This window comes from Arachis ipaensis, chromosome B8, assembly GCF_059453495.1.
Source record: "Arachis ipaensis isolate K30076 ecotype BB chromosome B8, ASM5945349v1, whole genome shotgun sequence".
Classification (NCBI taxonomy): Eukaryota; Viridiplantae; Streptophyta; class Magnoliopsida; order Fabales; family Fabaceae; genus Arachis; species Arachis ipaensis.
The window spans coordinates 77,358,105-77,376,965 of record NC_142443.1 but is presented as its reverse complement, the minus strand read 5'-3'; positions in this window follow the sequence as shown (position 1 = coordinate 77,376,965).

The following is an 18,861-nucleotide window of genomic DNA, read 5'->3' as shown; positions in this document are numbered from 1 at the left end:
CATATCCTCAAGAAAGTGGATAAATGTTGGTGTGGGTCCTCAAGTGGTCCTCCACCAAAAGAGCAATTGTTCTGAACCAGAGTGATGAGTTGTGGCTTGAGTTCAAAATTGTTAGCATTGACATTTGGAGCCAAGATGCTACTCCCACAATGTCTAGGATTTGCAAAGGTATAGGAAGCCAAAACTCTCCTCTGGGGTGGGTTGTCATTGTTGTTGTCTGCTCCACCTGGTGGATTGGTTGAATGTTCCTCCATCTCTTGGAATTCTTCGTCTGATTCCTCTTCTCCAACAATATTTTTCCCTCTTTCAGCTCTTCTTAACCTCCTGAGAGTTCTTTCGTCTTGTTCATGAAAATTGGGTATGGTTCTTCTTATACCTGACATACAAGCAGAGCATGAGAAATGCACAAAACCAGTGACACTTCAATCTACTTCTAGATTGAAGTGTTAGTTAGTTTAAGCGAAAAATCAAACAGTTAGTGGGTTAATCAAAATTAAAGAGAAAGTGCTTGATCTAGATCACCACCTCACTTAATCATTGTCAATCTAATCAATCCTCGGCAACGGCGCCAAAAACTTGATGAGTATTTTGGTGAAAAATAAATTTCTCCCAAAACGCACAAATCTAACCGGCAAGTGTACCGGGTCGTATCAAGTAATAAAAACTCACGGGAGTGAGGTCGATCCCACAGGGATTGAAGGATTGAGCAATTTTAGCTTAGTGGTTAAATTAGTCAAGCGAATCAAGATTTGGTTGAGTGTTTTGTGATTTGCAGAAATTAAATTGAATGGAAGTAAATAGAACAGGGAATTAAAGTGCTGAATCTTAAAGAACAAGAAATTAAATAGCAGAAACTTAGAATGCAAGAAATGTAAATAGCGGAATCTTAAAGTGCAAGAAATGTAAACAGCTGGAATTGTAAAGGGACTTGGGGATTGGATTTGCAGAATTTAAACAAGGAAAAGTAAATTGCATCAAGCAGAGAAGTAGAAGAAGGTTTGGGTTAGATTGGATCTTGAAGCAGAAAAGTAAATGAACATGAAAACAGTAAACAGAAAATGTAAAATTGGGAAATTAGATCTCAGGACCCAGAGACTAGTAAACCAAGTCTAGATCTCAATGCCTTCCTAGATCCAACAAGAAATTGAAATTGAAATTCAAAGAGAGTGGATGAAGAGCAATTAACAGAAATTGAAATTCAATCAAGCAGTAAACAAAGCAGTCAGATCCAAGGTTGAGATTGAAACAGAATTTCTTCAATTCTCCAACCCAAAAATCCAAGACAATTGTAATTGAAATTGAAAGCAATAAAACTGAGAGGAAGAGAAGTGTATTCTCCTTCCCCAAGACAAAGAAATTAAAGATCACTCAATATCAAAAGCTCTCCGAAAACTATTATGAAAATTCCAAAAGAAAAGCTCTCCGAAGAACTTGAATTCTATCCTATTTATACACTTTCTTCCAATGATCTTCAAGCCTTGAGTTGGGCCTTTGCTCTTGGTGGAATTGGGTTGAAAGAGGCCTTGGTTGATTGCTCTTGGAGTTTGGAGAGGAACCAAAACGAACCAATTGAACCGGGTTTGAGTTTTGCAAAAGTTGGACCAAAAGTTTGAGCAAAAGTTAGGGGGCTAACTTTTGCCCAAACTTTTCATATCAGCAGCTATATCCATCTGATACCAACGTTGGTGCCAAAGTTAGGGGTCTAACTTTGGCCCTAACGTTGGCCTTACCTTGTGCACTTGTGGCGCCAACGTTAGCCACCAAGTTAGGGGGCTAACGTTGGCGCAAACTTTTGCTCCACCCCTTGTGATTTTCATGTGCCAACGTTAGCCACCAAGTTAGGGGGCTAACGTTGGCGCAAACTTTTGCTCCTCCCCTTGTGATTTTCATGTGCCAACATTAGCCTCCAAGTTAGGGGGCTAACGTTGGTGCAAACTTTTGGTGCCCAGGGAGGTTTTCTTCATGCCAACGTTAGCCTCAAAGTTAGGGGGCTAACGTTGGCGCAAACTTTTGGTGCCCAGGGAGGATTTTCATGTGCCAACGTTAGCCTCAAAGTTAGGGGCTAACGTTGGCGCAAACTTTTGGTACCCAGGGAGTGATTTTCAAGTTCCAACGTTAGCCCAAAAGTTAGGGGCTAACGTTGGGGCTAACTTTTCACCCAAAAGTTTGTGCAAAAGTTTGAGGCTAACTTTAGGTCCAGCTTTTTGCTTCCTGGTTCAATTTCACTTATTCCATTGTCTTCTCTTTACTCCTAGCTATTCCTTCTTGCTTCAACCTTTCTCCAAGCTTTCTTCACCTATCATTAATCAACCAAACACATCAAAGCTATGCTTGAAATCATGAGATATTCATTCTTTCATAATATGTAACAATTATAGTATAAAACCTCATGAAATAGCATGAATTCATACATGGTTGATTAAATCAAAGGAAACATGAAAATCTACATAATTGGCTTGCTTGTAGCTCAAGAAAGTGCATAATTTTAATGAAAACAAAAGAAAAAGACTAGTTAAAATAGGCTAAGATGACTTGTCATCACTCACTTTCTGCATAATGTTGGCTTCAAGCATATTGGATGAACTAGTTAGCTATTTTGCTGTTTCCTAGTTTTCAGTTCCATGGCTTTTGAAAAAGAAAAAAAAAGAGAGAAAAAAATTATCACACATGGTTAATTTGATGCATGAAAACCATTGGCAAGGTACTAAGTTTGGTGTTCCCACACCAAAGTAAGTTCAAAGGACTACAAATAAATCATGCAGACTAACCATTTTCTCTAAGTTCTTGGGGAACAAGCAACTTTCAATATCACTGCAGGGTACCATACAAACTTTTGGAAAGATTTAGCATCATCTATCAAAAGGAAGAGAGAGGAATGTAAAGATCGGCAATGATGATGAGGAAGAGGAAAGCAAGCGAACTTCAAAAGGTTGTATTGTTCAGTGATTATTTTGTATCAGATGCTACTAAATTGAAAGTTACATGATACCCCTGCCTGCCTGCATAGCATAGCTTTTCTGTAATTCAATAAGCAAGATGCTTGATCACTTACAACACTATACTTTCCAAAACTTGTTTGCACTCAATATTTCAAAAAAAAAAAAATGCATCACATGAAAGTTCTTTGAAAAGAAGGATTGAGGAATCAAACAATCTTGAGGCAAGCAAAAGATTAGGAGAAGTGGTGGTTCTAGTTGTATGATTATGTATTGAGGTTGCATGCTTGTGAAAACTTGCATGGGAGCTCATAGGCAGGACATGAAGTTCAAAGAAGTATTGTGGAGATTCTCAAAAATCTATTGATCCAAGAAGCAGCAAACAAAACAAAAGAAAATAAAGAAAATACAAAAGCAAAAAGAACATGGCCCAAGGCTCTGAGCATCAATTACTAGGCAGAAAAAGAAAGAAGAAACAAAACTCAAAGAGTTGTTAGCCTAGTAAATGCTTGTGGTTGAGTTGTGTCAAAGAAAGAGGCTTGAGCAAGTAAATTCTTAGGGGTGCTTTAACACCTAATACCTTAAAACCAACTGGTTTAGGAGTATTGATTGAAAGCTTATCTAAAGAGCCGCTTTGAGACATGACACTTAGAGTCGAGGCCAAAGCACAGAAACTATAAGCTGCTTCAAGGTGACTACATATAAAGAGATCTCCATGATACCATTTGGATGAAAATCCTAAAACCTAAGACTCCCAATATGTGAGGACTAGTAAGCACTGAAGCCCTTATATGAGCATATAATTTAGAGTTCACCCCACTGTTACTTGATCACTTCACTCACAGGACCTGACAAGTTGTTCTTCAATCCGTCTTAATTGAAAGAACCTCTGAGCATAATTAGTTTCCTTGCTTGGGGACAAGCAAGCTTTAAGTTTGGTGTTGTGATGACAAGTCATCTTAGCCTAGTTTCACTAGCATTTTTCTTTTGTTTTCAATTGAATTATGCACTTTATTGAGCCATAAGCAAGCCAATTGGGTAGATTTTCATGCTTCCTTTAATTTAATCAACCATAGATGAATTAATGCAATTTTATGAGGTTTTATGCTATAATTGTCACATATTATGAAAGAATGAATATCTCATGATTTTGAGCATAGCTTTGATGTGTTTGGTTTATTAATGATAGGTGAAGAAAGCTTGAAGAAAGGTTGAAGCAAGAAGGAATGGCTAGGAGGAAGAGAGGACAAAAAAGTTTGAGCAAAAGTTTTCCTCAAACTTTAGCTCAAACTTTTGGAATAAGTGAAAACGAACCAGGGAGCAAAAAGCTTGACCAAAAGTTTGCCTCAAACATTTGTGCAAACTTTTGGGCAAAAAGCTTGAGCAAAAGTTTGCCTCAAACTTTTTGGCAAACTTTTGGCATCACAAATCAACACCCTGGAGAGCAAAAGTTTGCGCCAACGTTTGCCTCAAACTTTTTGGCAAACGTTGGCGCCATGAACAACACACCCTGGAGAGCAAAAGCTTGCGCCAACGTTTGCCTCAAACTTTTTGGCAAACGTTGGCGCCATGAGTGTGCAAGAGGGAGCCAACGTTTGAGCAAAAGTTTGACCCCAAACTTTGGCTCAAACGTTAGTAGCAGCAAGGATGGGGTGGCTGATATGAAAAGTTTGAGTAAAAGTTTGCCTCAAACTTTTACTCAAACTTTTACTCAAGCTTACATGATTCCAAACCCGGTTCACTTCGGTTCTTCTCCAAACTCCAAGAGCAATCAACCAAGGCCTCTATCAACCCAATTCCATCAAGAGCAAAGGCCCAATTGAAGGCTTGAAGACCATTTGAAGAAAGTGTATAAATAGCATAGAATTTAAGTTTTTGAGAGAGCTTTTCCTTTTAGTTTTCATAGAGAGTTTTCGGAGAGCTTTTGGTGTGGAGTGAATTTTAATTTCTAAGTCTCGGGGAAGGAGAATTGAATTCCCTTCCTCTTAGTTTTCTTGCTTTAAATTTCAATTACAATTGTCTTGGATCTTGGGTTGGAGAATTGAAGGAATTCTGTTTCAATCTCATCCTGAGACCTCTCTGTTTCTTTACTGCACAATTGAATTTAAATTTCTGTTAATTGCTTCTTCATCTACTTTCTCTGCAATTTACATTTCCTTTGCAATTGTTCTTGTTGGATCTAGGAAGGCATTGAGATCTAGACTTGGTTATCTAGTCTCTTGGGTCCTAAGATCTAAATTATCATTTTACATTCTCTGTTTACTGCTTTCAAGCTCATTTACATTTCTGTTTCAAGATCCGATTCAATCCAATTCATCTTCCACTCTTATGTTTGTTGAATTTTACTTTGTCTTGTTTAATTTCTGCAAATCCAATTCCCAATTCCCTTTACAATTCAAGCCATTTACATTTTTTGCACTTTAAGATTCTGCAATTTACATTTCTTGCGTTCTAAGTTTCTGCCATTTAATTTCTTGTTCTTTAAGATTCAGCACTTTAAATTTCAGTTCTCTTTAATTTCATGCAATATACCCATTCCCTTTACTTTCTATGCAATTTAAATTCTGCAAATCACAAATCTCTCAACCAAATCTTGATTCGCTTGACTAAATCAACCACTAAACTAAAATTGCTCAATCCTTCAATCCCTGTGGGATCGACCTCACTCCCGTGAGTTATTATTACTTGATGCGACCCGGTGCACTTGCCGGTGAGTTTTGTGTCGAATCGTTTTCCGCACATCAACAGGGATCCGAGCTGAAATATAAAAAAATAGAGAAGTTCGCCTATGCTCTCATACTAACTTCTCGACGACTTCGCCCATATTTTCAAGCTCACACCATCAAGGTCCGAACCAACCAACCCATGAGAAGTATTCTATAAAAAATAGATTTAGCAAGAAGAATCCTACAATGGGTAGTCGAGTTGTCTGAATTCGACCTTCAATATGAAGTTCGGACAGCCATCAAATCCCAATATCTGGCCGATTTCATCGCAGAGTATACTAACACCCCAGAAATCCTTACAAATTAGAATCTTTACGTGAATGGCTCTTCAAATAAAACTGGGAGCGGAGTAGGTGTGATAATAGAAAGCAATCAGGGAACCCAAATCGAACTTTCCCTGAAGTTCGACTTCCTTGCCTCCAATAACCAGGCTGAGTACGAGGCGTTATTGGCTGGTTTGAAGCTGGCTAAAGAGGTGGGAGCCCAAAAGCTTGTCATCTTAACTGATTCACAAGTCGTCACCTCGCAAATAGCATGGACCTACCAAGCTAAAGACCTTGCCATGAAAAGTACCTGGACAAAACCCAGGAACGACTCGGACAATTCAAGGAATATGAGGTCCGACATTTACCTTGAGAACAAAATGCCCGAGCTGACGCACTCTCAAAATTAGCCAGCACCAAACCAGGGGGCAATAATAGAAGCCTCATCCAGGAAAAACTGTAGAACCCGTCAATCTTGGAAGAAGACAAAGTCCTAGCCATATTAGGTCAGGATCAAGGGTGGATGACTCCCATAATCAGCTACATCAAATCAGAGATACTCCCTACAGATAAAGAAGAGGCAAAGAGGTTAAAGCGAGAGGCACAGTATTACACCATCATAAACAACATCCTATACAAAAGAGGGATTTCAACGCCCCTACTAAAATGTGTACCAACCTCTAACACAAAAGAGATCTTGGAAGAGATACATAGTGGCACATGTGGCAATCATCTCGGAACCCGCACTCTTGCCAAGAAAGTACTCTGAGCCAGATTCTTCTGGCCAACTTTGCAAAAAGAAGCCATCGAGTTCGTCAAGACATGTCCACCATGTCAAAAATATGCTAACTTCCACATCGCCCCACCAGAGGAGCTCATCGTCATAACATCACCTTGGCCATTTGTAAAGTGGGGACTTAATCTCCTCGGGCCCTTCCCTTAAGGTTTGGGACAAGTCAAGTTCCTCATCGTAGGGGTAGATTATTTTACAAAATGGATTGAAGCAGAGCCCCTAGCCAATGCCACTGCCCAAAGAAGTCAGAAATTCCTACATAGGAACATTGTCACAAGGTTTGGAATCCCATATTCCATTACCATAGACAATGGCACTCAATTCATAGATGCAGGCTTTAGAAAGTTGGTAGCCGACTTGAAAATAAAGCATCAATTCACATCCGTAGAACACCCCCAGGCCAAAGGACAGGCAGAAGCCGCCAATAAAGTTATATTAGCCGGGCTAAAATAGAGATTACAAGGTGCAAAGGGATCCTGGGTTGAAGAGCTCCCACAAGTCCTATGGGGATATCGGACAACGCCACACTCCATGACAAGGAAATCACCCTTTCGACTAGCTTATGGAATGGAGGCAATGATCCCAGTAGAAATCAAAGAAGGGTCCCCTAGAACGATCTTCTACAGTGAAGAGGCCAACTCCCAACTTCAAAAAAAAAAGAGCTCGACTTACTTTCAGAAATACGGGAAAGAGCTCAGATCGGGGAGAAAGCGCTAAAACGTCGAATGGCCTCAAGATACAATCAAAAGGTAGTACAGCGAAGTTTTGCCAACAACGACCTCATCCTAATCCGAAATGATATCGGAACAAGTCGATCTGGAGAGGGAAAACTCGCGGAAAACTGGAAGGGACTCTACCGAGTCATAGAAGTACTCGGAAACGGCTACTAAAGGCTGTCTGAACTCGAGGAGCGAGAGCTTCCAAAGTCATGGCACACCTGCAACCTAAGAAGGTATTATAGTTAGGAGGTAATAAAGATCTTAGGATAGGGTGCACTCTTTTTCCTGAAAGATTTTTTAAAATGAGGTGCCAAGCCAAGATCTATGAACTGCCTGACTTAGAGGGGTAAAGCACCCACATGTATATATTTGTATTTTGAATAAAGTTCTTTCATATTTCCTACAAATCCTCTTTATCAAGACGCATTAATCTGAAATGCAAAAATTCATCACCCGATTATAAAGCTATAGATCGGCAAAAGTGAAAACCAAACTCACTGCTCGATCATGATACGGTCAGTGAAGATGAAAACCGAATTCATCAAAGGTCAGGCCAAGCGAGGATCAAAATCGGCAAGATGAAAAGCGACAAAAACAGAATAATGCAAGAAGTTAAAAAAAGTGATCCATGAATAGAGGCCTGACAAAGTCTGAAACAAAAAATGGATTGCTAGAAATAACTTAGAATGGACCGACATTAAAGAAGTCGGACCAGATCAAAGCGACAAAAGTTATAAAAAGTAACTGTTCATACCCTGGGTCGAGCTATCCGACCTGGGATGATTAAAACGACAAAGCGACCGACCTCTTTAGGTCAAGCGGACCGACTTCTTCTTAAAGAACTCGGCCATATCGACAGAAAAGCCCATAAAGGGCCCAAGTAGAGGAACACGACCCAAATCCAAAGGCCGTCCAAGCTTATAGAGATAAGGGCGGTTCCCTTGAAGATAAGCTGACCTCAACTCAAAGATAAAGAGAAGATAAGATAACTAACTTATCTTATCTAGAAGGGTCACTCTACAACTACTATAAATACACTGGAGCACCCAGGTATAACATATACTCTGATTCAACATAAAAACCTGCTTAATACCCGTGCTAACTTAAGCATCGGAGTCCCTTGCAGGTACCCCCCACCCTCCGGTGACCAAGGATCAGCAGTGCAGCAAGTCCAACAAGTCGGGCACAACAGCTCCGGCCGCCACTAGCCAGCCGGACACGTCATCTCCGACCAGTACGAAAGATCTCATCCGAGATCGACCTCCAGTTTCAGGTAACCCTCGGAACATTGACGCCGTTGCCGGGGAACCTGGAAGTCATCTCATCACCATGGCGGACAACCATGACAACGATCACGATTCAGATCTAGAAAATAGAACGCCGCACAAAAATGCGGACACCCCACTAGAAGACACCCCAGAATCCAATGGAGACAAAAATACATCTAAACCGGGAGCAATAGAAGCTCTTCAAGATCGCTTGAAACAACTTGAAAAAGAAACCCAACAACAACGAGAAATCGGAAAAGATCTACAAAGAGAGGTACGGCGACGTCGAGAGTTGGAAGAAAAATTACAGCAATTAGAAGCCGATCTCAAATCAAAGGCCCCTCGGATCACTCCTGAGGAAAGCTCACGTAAAGAACAGGATCCATTCACTAGGGAGATCATGAAAACCAAAATCCCAAAGGACTTCAAACTCCCAGATATGACTTTATATGACGGTACCACAGATCCCAACCACCATCTCAGCAATTTCAGAAGTAGAATGTACCTTACCGACGCCTCAGACGCCGTTCGCTGCAAAGCTTTTCCAACAACTTTCACGAAGACAGTAATCCGACAGTTCGACAACTTACCTCCAAAGTCCATCTCAAACTTCGACGACCTGGCCAAAAAGTTCCTGGCCCGATTCTCCATCCAGAAAGATAAAGCCAAGCACACCCCCAGTCTACTAGGGATCAAGCAAGGAGATCGGGAGAGCCTCTGCAACTACATGGAAAGATTCAACAAAACATGCATGGACATACAAAGCTTACCAATAGAGGCCACCATCATGGGACTCATCAATGGCCTACGAGAGGGACCATTTAGCCAATCTATATCAAAGAAGTACCCTACCTCATTAGACGAAGTACAGGAGCGAGCAGAAAAATACATCAACATGGAAGAAAACGCTCGGTTGGGAGAAACCTCAAAATCTGGGAACCCCTACCGAGATAAAGACACGGAATCCAAAAAGAAAGAAGATCGACATGGGGAGAAAATCAAAAGGTACCATAATTACACCCCTCTCAGGGCATCCCTGGTCGACGTATACAAAGAAGTCTGCCACACAGAGAAAATCCCCCCAGCGTGACCACTCAAAGGCAAAAGGGGAGGGGGAAATCGGAAGGAATATTGTAAATACCATCGAGTTCGAGGGCACTCCACCAACGAGTGCTTCGACTTAAAGAATATCATAGAAAAATTAGTAAGAGAAGGAAGATTAGATCGATTTCTGGCTACCCGAGATGATGACCAAAGAAAAAGACGAAGGGACGAGGATGACGGACGAACTGAACGATCACCTCGGACACCAGAAAGACATGTCCACATGATACATGGCGGATTCGCAGCAGGAGGGATCTCCAAATCCTCCCGCAAAAGATATCTCAAAGAAGTATATCATGTCGAAGGAGAGGAAGAAGCGCTCAACATCCCAGCGATAACATTCACTAAGGAAGACGCGTCGGGCGTCATCACAGGACATGACGATCCCATGGTTATCACCATCATATTGGCAAACGCCAACCTACACCGCACCTTAATAGACCAAGGGAGTTCTGCCGACATCTTATTCAAAACAGCCTTTGATAAACTCGGCTTAGAAGCAAAAGAACTTAAAGCATATCCAAACAGTCTGTTCGGGTTAGGAGATACCCCGGTTCGACCACTAGGATACATACCACTACATACAACCTTCGGAAAAAGGGACCAATCCAGGACCTTCAAAATAGATTACATCGTAGTCGATGTAAGTTCAGCTTACAATGCTCTCATAGGTCGGACAACACTCAACCAACTCGGCGCAATAGTCTCGACCCCACACCCATGTATGAAATTCCCAACTCCGAAAGGGATAGCCACGATAAAAGCTGACCAAAAGATGACACGTCACTGTTATAACGAAAGCCTAAACCTCAGAGGCAAAGGAGAAGAGTTTCATACAATTGAAATGGGCAGAGCCCAGCAACGAGAAGAACTCCGTCCACGACCAGAAGGCGATATAGAGAAGATTCAAATTGGAGACACCGCGGACAAAACGACCAATATTGGCACGATCCTAAGAGGAGACTCAAAAGAATTACTGATACAATTCTTACGAGATAATGTCGATCTCTTCGCATGGAAAGCCGCAGACATGCCAGGCATAGACCCTAAGCTAATGTGCCACAAGTTCGCGGTCTACCTAGGATCTCGGCCGTTGCAGCAGAGACGAAGGAAACTCGGGCCAGAACGATCCAAAGCTGTGGAAGAACAAGTACAAGCACTACTGGAGGTAGGATTTATAGGAGAAGTCAAGTACCCACTATGGCTAGCTAACGTCGTCTTGGTGAAAATATCAAATGGGAAGTGGCGAATGTGCACCAATTACACCGATCTCAACAAAGCCTGCCCAAAAGATCCATACCCACTCCCAAGCATCGACGCTCTGGTAGATGCTTCCTCCGGATACAGATACCTCTCGTTTATGGACGCATATTCGGGATACAACCAAATCCCCATGTATCCACCAGATCAGGAAAAGACCTCGTTCTTAACGCCAAAGGCAAACTACTGCTACATCGTGATGCCTTTCGGTCTCAAGAACACAGGAGCTACTTATCAAAGGCTAATGAATAAATTCTTCTCAGATCACATCGGAAAAATCATGGAAGTTTATATGGACGACATGTTGATAAAGACACAGAGCGAAGATACATTATTATCCGACCTGGCTCAAGTGTTCGACACCATAAGGAAGCACAACATGCGACTCAATCCCGCAAAATGCACCTTCGCAGTATCGAGCAGGCAAATTCTTAGGTTTCATGCTCACACAAAGGGGAATTGAAGCAAATCCAGACAAATTTCAAGCCATACTCAACATGAAGAGCCCAACCTGTGTCAAAGAAGTACAACAACTCAACAGGAGATTGGCCGCCCTATCCCGATTCTTAGCAGGAGCTGCGATAAAATCCCTCCCCTTCTATGCTACGTTAAGAAAGGAAAAACAATTCGAATGGACGACAGAATGTGAGAAAGCCTTCCAAGACTTCAAGGAGTTCTTAGGACGGCCACCTATCCTATCCCGACCACGAGAAGGAGAATCGCTCATATTGTATCTCGCAGTAGGGAACCGGGCAATAGCCTCGGCACTAGTCAGAGAAGACGAAAATGGGCAACAACCTGTCTACTTCATTAGCAAGGCACTACAGGGATCCGAGCTGAACTATCAAAAAATAGAAAAATTTGCCTACACTCTTATCCTAACATCTCGACGACTCCGCCCGTACTTCCAGGCTCACACCATTAAGGTTCGAACTAACAACCCATAAAAGGAATATTGCAGAAAACAGATCTAGCAGGCAGAATTCTACAATGGGCAGTCGAGTTGTCAGAGTTCGATCTCCAATATGAAGCTCGGATGGCAATTAAATCACAATATCTGGCCGACTTTATCGGAGAATTCACAGATGCCCTAGAAACCCCGACAGAATGAAACTTTTACGTGGATGGTTCTTCAAATAAAACCGGAAGCGGTGCAGGCGTGATAATAGAAAGCAACCAAGGAACCCAAGTTGAGCTTTCCCTCAAGTTCGGGTTCCCCGCCTCAAACAACCAGGCAGAATATGAAGCATTATTAGCTGGTTTGAAGCTGGCTAAAGAGGTCGAAGCTCAAAAACTCAACATCTACAGCGATTCACAAGTGGTCACATCACAAATAACAGGGAGCTACCAAGCCAAAGATCCCACCATGAAAAAGTATTTGGATAAAACCAAAGAACAGCTCGGACAAATCGGGGAGTATAAGATCTGCCACATACCCTGCGAACAAAATGCTCGAGCTGATGCACTCTCAAAACTAGCCAGCACCAAACCAGGGGGCAACAATAGAAGCCTCATCCAAGAAATGTTGCAAAACCCGTCAATCTCGGATGAGGAAAAAGTCCTGACTATAACAAGTCAGGACCAAGGATGGATGACCCCTATAGCCAACTACCTCAAAATAGGAACGCTCCCCACAGAAGAAAAGGAGGCAAAGAGGTTAAAAAGGGAGGCACAGTACTACACCATCATAAATAACATCCTGTACAAAAGAGGAATCTCAACACCTTTACTAAAATGCGTGCCAACCTCCAACACAAAGGAAGTGCTAGAAGAAATACACGGTGGTATTTGTGGCAATCATCTCGGAGCACAAGCTCTCGCCAAAAAAGTACTCCAGGCGGGATTTTATTGGCCAACTCTACAGAAAGAAGCCACAGAATTTGTAAAGACATGCCCACCATGTCAAAAACATGCCAACTTTCACATCACCCCGCCAGAAGAGCTCATCAGCGTGACCTCGCCTTGGCCGTTTGCAAAATGGGGACTCGATCTTCTTGGCCCCTTCCCACAGGGATCAGGGCAAGTTAAATTCCTCATAGTAGGGGTAGATTACTTTACAAAGTGGATCGAGGTAGAGCCCCTAGCCAATGCCACCGCTTAAAGAAGCCGGAAATTCTTATATAGAAACATTGTCACGAGATTCGGGGTTCCATATTCAATAACCACAGACAATGGCACTCAATTTACAGATGCAGGCTTCAGAAAACTAGCAATCGACTTGAATATAAAGCACCAGTACACCTCCATTGAACATCCACAAGCCAACGGACAGGCCGAAGCTGCTAACAAAGTCATACTGGCCGGATTAAAACAGAGATTACAAGATGCAAAGGGAGCCTGGGCAGAAGAGCTTTCACAGGTCCTATGGGCATATCGAACAACGCCACATTCCACCACGAAGGAATCCCCCTTCCGATTAGCATACGGAGTATAGGCGATGATTCCAGTAGACATTGAGGAAGGGTCGCCCAGAGTAGTTCACTACAATGAGGGAGCAAACTCCCAACTTCAGAGGGAAGAGCTCGACTTGCTACCCGAACTCTGGGAAAGAGCTCGGATCAGGGAAGAAGCTCTAAAGCACCGAATGGTTTCCAGATATAATCAAAAGGTAGTGCCGAGAAGTTTTGCAGAGAATTATCTCATCCTAATCCGAAATGATATCGGAATAACTCGACCAGGAGAAGGAAAGTTGGCAGCAAACTGGAAAGGACCCTACCGAGTTGTAGAAGTACTTGGAAAGGGCTACTACAGACTGTCTGAACTCGATAGACGAGATCTTCCCAGGTCGTGGCACGCTTGCAACCTAAGAAGGTACTACAGTTAAGAAGAGATAAAAGATCTCATCATTGGATGCACTCTTTTTCCTGAAAAGGTTTTTTAATGAGGCACCAAGTTGAGACTAAGACAATCCCATATGTATCTATTTGCACTGTTCCTTTAAATAAAATATATTTTAGATATTCTACAAAGATTTCAAGACGCATTAATCAGAAGCATTCATCGTCCAATTATAAAGCAACAGATCGGCAGAAAGTGAAAAAGAATTTCACTGCACGATCACGATAAAGACAACCGTCCGATAAAGGTGAAAACGCGATTCACCAAAGGACGATCTAGAAATGACAACCACTTTCTACAAATCGGCAAAGATGAACACAGAATAATGTAAGAAGTTATCGAAAGTGATCTAAAAAAGAACCTGACGAGGTCTTACGGATCGCTAAAATAATAACTTAAAGACTGGTCGAACATTGAGAAGTCGAACCAAGTCAAACCAAGTTATAAGTAAACCCTGGAAAGAGGTCTGGCCAACCCTATTAAAGAGGATTACTTTAACCTAGAAGGGCCCGACATAACAAAGTCAGCCTAAAACTGAAAAGTTATTAAGGTAGTCCCTGAAAGAGATCTGACAAAGATCCAAGAAAGAGGACTACAAAAAATAACTTAAGGGAGACCGACATAACCAAGTCAGACTCCTACTACTGAAAAGTTATTAAGGTAGTACCTGAAAGAGATCTGACAAAGATCCAAGAAAGAGGACTACAAAAAATAACTTAAGGGAGACCGACATAACCAAGTCGGACTCCTACTACTGAAAAAGTTATTAAGGTAGTCCCTGAAAGAGATCTGACAAAGATCCAAGAAAGAGGACTACAAAAAATAACTTAAGGGAGACCGACATAACCAAGTCGGACTCCTACTACTGAAAAGTTATTAAGGTAGTCCCTGAAAGAGACCTGACAAAGATCCAAGAAAGAGGACTACAAAAAATAACTTAAGGGAGACCGACATAACCAAGTCGGACTCCTACTACTGAAAAGTTATCAAAATAATCACTGAAAGAGACCTGACAAAGGTCTAAGAAAGAGGATTACAAAAATAACTTAAAAAGAGATCGACCTGACGAAGTCAATCTCCTACAAACAAGTTATAAAAGTAATCTCTGAAAGAGAGGATTACAATAATAACTTAGAAAGGGACCAACGCAAAGGAACCGATCACAAATATGGAAAACCGAGAAACAAGTTGGACCCCACAAATCGTAACCTCAAATGATTCAAGCTACAAACAACAAAATAACCCAAGGAGGTCGAGCTGCAAGATATCACACATCAGCAGAAAATAGAAAAATGTCAAATCAAAAGGCATTATATAAAATCTGCAAAAGTTGCAAAAGCCTCGAAGGCCAGCAAAATCTAAGGGTGGCGAGCCACCTTTTTTGTTTGTCAGAATAAAAGTTGTTAGAAAAGCAACTAGGAAAGTGTCAATAAAAAAATAAAAAAGTTTTAAAAAGCCCACAAGCCGGGCCAACTACACAAATTCCCAGGAAAGAGATCAACAAGCATCAGGAGCCTTCTTGGCAGCATCAGGACAAGGAGAAGGAGGACGAGTCTAGATCGGCATAGCATCCACAGTTCCATCATCCCGATTCAGGATCTGGCAATCCGAGTCGGGCACAGCAGGGGGAACGAAAGAGGTCGGCACTTTGGTAGAGGACACAGGGGGAGGAACAACATCATCATCATCACCCTCATCATCAGGGACAATCTTGCCATCCCTGACTACATTATCCAGGCTAAAAAGGGTGAGGTCGGCCTCGGGAGCAATGACCTGAACTTGCTCCCTCAAGTTCTCATAAGCAGCAGTCACGCTGCCAACAAGATGACTTTGGAGCTCAGCATAATCTTCCCGAACACTGTCAAGCTCCCCCCTCAGGCGCATCACCTCCCGATAAGATGAAAGGTAACTCTCCTTGTGCATCTAGACGGCGTCCTCAGCCAACCTCAAAGAAGCCGCCAATGACTGAGAACTCGCCTCCTCATTCTTCAAGTCCTTCTCCAGCTTGGCTACCTTCGTCTCAAACTCCTCCTTTAACTCCTTCATCCGATCAAACTCTTGTTTCGCCTCCTCCATAAACGCCTTAGTAGCATGGAGAGGAAGATTCTGAGCAGTCCGATATATGGCAGCCGACATATATGCCATCTTCACATGATTTCGGGCCATAAACTCCAAGTGATGGAGGATGGACACATCGTCCATAGAGAGAGCACCGTAGGGACCGATTTCTTGATCCACAAATTCAATAGCATTAAAATCAGGAGCATCGAGGTCAAAGGGCTCAGCAGTCTTATGTTTTTTATTGGGAGGAGCAACAGAAGGAGCAGCAGAGGTGACGTGAGGATCTACCAAACGAACTTGGGGTATAGGGATCACCTTCTTCACCCCGGCGAAACTCTGCACTGATGGCTGCTCGCGCACTTGGGAGGATCCCTCCCCAGCCGCCTTGGCAGCAACATTTCTGAGAGCAGTCGCCCTCTATGCCCTCTTAAAAGCTTTCATGGATTCACTATTCTTCATTGCTTCTGCAAATAAAATAGAAAATCAGTTACAAGTTGGACAAGTCGGAAAGACAGCTACAAGCAACATACAGGGATAATAAAGAAAATACAAAGATACCCAGTTCAGTTGAAGAAGAGAAGGATTGGTTAGAAATTTCTTTGTGTCGAGGTAGGGAGGTTGACCCTAGCGTTCTTCCAGGATAGTCACAAAGGCTCGCTCAGCATCATCGAACATCTCCCACGAATACCTGGAGACCCTCACGTCTTTTTGCCATTCCAAGGGAAAAGCAGGTTCGTCATTTTCATCCAGAAAAAAGGGGCGAGCTCCTTCAACAGCTCGGACCTTGAAGAAGTAGTTTTTAAAATCACAGAACGACTCGTCAAACATGGAAAAAATCTTCTTTCCCTGGGTAGAACGAAAGGAGACCCAAGCTGACTTTTTTTTTACCACACCGAGCTTAGTCAAGACAAAAAGATAGAAAAAGAGAGATTGGGAAGCAGGAATACCAAAACCATTGCACAACAATTGGAAAATTTTAATAAAACCCCAGGAATTGGGGTGAAGTTGAGAAGGGGCAACATTACAAGACCATAACAGGTCGGTTTCAAGTTTGGTAAAAGGAAGGGTGATACCCAGCTGACCAAAGAAAAAATCATAAGCATAAAAGAAAGGGCGACCATCAACAACCCGAGTTGAAAAGCAGACTCTCTCGTCAGAAGGGGGAGATACAAGTTCATAGTTTTTCTCATCACCAGAATTACTACAGACACTATGAAACTGCCTAAGCTGAGCACAAAATTCAGAATCAACCAGCGAGACACACATGAGAACCATGGAGTCCACCCAATCGGCCATACCCGCGGGAACCTGGGAAGGCATCTCTACAATGTTATTTCGTGGAGACATGAGGTCAACTAAATCCTACAAAAAGAAAAGAAGAATGGATTACTTAAAAACATCTCGGATAGAGGGCAAAACATCTCGATGGACGGATAAACAAAAAGGAAAAACCCCAAGACTCAAGACAAAGGTCTTGGGGAATCCCTTGGAGGCAGTAAACAAAGCAAGATCTTTAAGTTATTTCTACAACCTACATCCCAGCACTCATCAAAATAAAATCCAGAAAGAAAACAAAGGAAGCAAAAAATGCAAAAGGTCCACCCCCTACAGTTTATCAGCGGAAAAACAGCAAAGGCGCAAACTTTTTTGAAATCAAACAAAAAATCATCAGCAAAGAGCAAGCACCAAGATCGAACATGCCAAGTAGAAATCATCAAAAGTGCAAACTTTGTCAAAATCAAAAAGAAATCTCCAAACAAAGCGAGGAACAGAGGCAGATTCGCTATCGATATCAGACATGAAACAACCAGAAGCAAAATCCTAGAGAGCCTCGACGGAAATGCCAAAAGAATGCGTAAAAGGAAGTCAAAGAAAACACATTACAGTGACAAGCAAATACAAGACCACAAAAAAGATTCAAACTTTCAAACATGCAAAATCAAAGCTTCACTAAAAAACTGAAGACGAAGCTATGAAAGAAGCAGGAAAGCTAGTACCAACCTTGAAAAAGTAGCAAAGCTTCAAGGAAATTAAGGATGGAGGACGAAGTCTGGAATTGCCTTCTCACGAGCAAAAAAGCACGAACAAAAGCAGTATCACAGAGAGAAATACGAAACTACAAAACTCCAGGCGAAAATAGAAGCTTCAGAAAATCACCAAGCGTCGTCGCAAGAAAAGGTGAAATGAGGGTGAAAGGCAGAAAATGAATAAGTGCGAAGAAGTTACGAAAAGGGCGAAGGAGAGAAACCATTTCTTGAAATCCAAAATTCAAAAATAGAGAAGTTAGGGGAAACGGGGCAATTAAATGCCAAATAAATGTGGATATTAAAACCGCTTGCATTCCCAAAAAAATGCTAATACAAAAGCACGCGCTTATAGAGGAAAAACGTTCTACATTCAAAAGCTGCTACAAAAAGGAGTCGACAAAATGCTTGAGTTCGGCTTCGCTACAAGAAGTTAAGGACTCGACCTCGACAAAGAAGACCGAGCTCAAGCAGGGGCACTGTTCATACCCTGGGTCGAGCTATCCGACCTGGGATGATTAAAACGACAAAGCGACCGACCTCTTCAGGTCAAGCGGACCGACTTCTTCTTAAAGAACTCGGCCATATCGACAGAAAAGCCCATAAAGGGCCCAAGTAGAGGAACACGATCCAAATCCAAAGGCCGTCCAAGCCTATAGAGATAAGGGCGGTTCCCTTGAAGATAAGCTGACCTCAACTCAAAGATAAAGAGAAGATAAGATAACTAACTTATCTTATCTAGAAGGGTCACTCTACAACTACTATAAATACACTGGAGCACCCAGGTATAACATATACTCTGATTCAACATAAAAACCTGCTTAATACCCGTGCTAACTTAAGCATCGGAGTCTCTTGCAGGTACCCCC